A 2129-nucleotide genomic window follows, 5' to 3' on the forward strand; every position below is an offset into this window, starting at 1 on the left:
ACCGGGAGGCGGAGATTGCAGTGAGCTGAGATCCAGCCACTGCACTCCAGCCTGGGAGACAGAGCCAGACTCCGTCTCAAAAAAATAAATAAATAAATAAATAAAATAAAATAAAATAAAAATAGTAATTGAGCAGGAGCGGGGGAGCGGGCGAAGAGCAGAATCGTGTCGTGGCTCGAGAGCGAGAGTCAGGTCCCGGCGCCAGCCCAGCCCGACTCAGGCCCACCGTGGCGCACGAAAACCACCTCCTAGCCATGCACTCCCTCCTGCTCCTCAGCGCCTTCTGCCTTCTTACCCTGGCCCTGACCGCTGAGGTGAAGAAACCTGCAGCTGCAGCAGCTCCTGGAACCGCGGAGAAGTTGAGCCCCAAGGCGGCCACGCTTGCTGAGCGCAGCGCCGGCCTGGGCTTCAGCCTGCACCAGGCCATGGCCAAGGACCAGGCAGTGGAGAACATCCTGGTGTCGCCCGTGGCGGTGGCCTCGTTGCTGTGGCTCGTGTCGCTGGGTGGCAAGGCGACCACAGCGTCGCAGGCCAAGGCAGTGCTGAGCGCTGAGCAGCTGCGCGACGAGGAGGTGCACGCCGGCCTGGGCGAGCTGCTGCGCTCACTCAGCAGCTCCACGGCGCGCAATGTGACTTGGAAGCTGGGCAGCCGCCTACACGGACCCAGTTCCGTGAGCTTCGCTGATGACTTCGTGCGCAGCAGCAAGCAGCACTACAACTGCGAGCACTCCAAGATCAACTTCCGCGACAAGCGCAGCGCGCTGCAGTCCATCAACGAGTGGGCCGCGCAGACCACAGACGGCAAGCTGCCCGAGGTCACCAAGGACGTGGAGCGCACGGACGGCGCCCTGCTAGTCAACGCCATGTTCTTCAAGCCACACTGGGATGAGAAATTCCACCACAAGATGGTAGACAACCGTGGCTTCATGGTGACTCGGTCCTATACCGTGGGTGTCATGATGATGCACCGGACAGGCCTCTACAACTACTATGACGATGAGTAGGAAAAGCTGCAAATCGTGGAGATGCCCCTGGCCCACAAGCTCTCCAGCCTCATCATCCTCATGCTTCATCACGTGGAGCCTCTTGAGCGCCTTGAAAAGCTGCTGACCAAAGAGCAGCTGAAGATCTGGATGGGGAAGATGCAGAAGAAGGCTGTCGCCATCTCCTTGCCCAAGGGTGTGGTGGAGGTGACCCATGACCGGCAGAAACACCTGGCTGGGCTGGGCCTGACTGAGGCCATTGACAAGAACAAGGCCGACTTGTCACGCATGTCAGGCAAGAAGGACCTGTACCTGGCCAGCGTATTCCATGCCACCGCCTTTGAGTTGGACACAGACGGCAACCCCTTTGACCAGGACATCTATGGGCGCGAGGAGCTGCGCAGTCCCAAGCTGTTCTACGCCGACCACCCCTTCATCTTCCTGGTGCGGGACACCCAGAGCGGCTCCCTGCTGTTCATTGGGCGCCTGGTCCGGCCTAAGGGTAACAAGATGCGAGACGAGTTATAGGGCCTCAGGGTGCACACAGGATGGCAGGAGGCAGCCAAAGGCTCCTAAGACACATGGGTGCTATTGGGGTTTGGGGGGAGGTGAGGTACCAGCCTTGGATACTCCATGGGGTGGGGGTGGAAGAACAGACCAGGGTTCCCGTGTGCCTGAGTGGACCTTCCCAGCTAGAATTCACTCCACTTGGACATGGGCCCCAGATACCATGATGCTGAGCTTGGAAACTCCACATCCTGTGGGACCTGGGCCGCAGTCATCCTGCCTGCCCTCAAAGTCCCAGATCAAGCCTGCCTCAATCAGTGTTCATATTTATAGCCAGGTACCTTTTCACCTGTGAGACCAAATTGAGCTAGCGGGGTCAGCCAGCCCTCTTCTCCTGACGCCAAAACACCTCAGCCGCCTCCCTAGCTCTATCCCAACCTCTCCCAACTATAAAACTAGGTGCTGCAGCCCCTGGGACCAGGCACCCCCAGAATGACCTGGCCGCAGTGAGGCGGATCGAGAAAGAGCTCTCAGGAGGGGCTTCTGGGCAGACTCTGGTCAAGAAGCATCGTGTCTGGCGTTGTGGGGATGAACTTTTTGTTTTTGTTTCTTCCTTTTTTAGTTCTTCAAAGATGCGGA

General features: G+C 58.4%; 1 pseudogene; it reads left to right on the forward strand.

The window, feature by feature from the left end:
• The first annotated feature begins 254 nt into the window (after positions 1-254).
• Positions 255-1511, forward strand: LOC111549904 (annotated as a pseudogene).
• Positions 1512-2129: the final 618 nt, after the last annotated feature.

Source organism: Piliocolobus tephrosceles, chromosome 5 (assembly GCF_002776525.5).
Source record: "Piliocolobus tephrosceles isolate RC106 chromosome 5, ASM277652v3, whole genome shotgun sequence".
Classification (NCBI taxonomy): Eukaryota; Metazoa; Chordata; class Mammalia; order Primates; family Cercopithecidae; genus Piliocolobus; species Piliocolobus tephrosceles.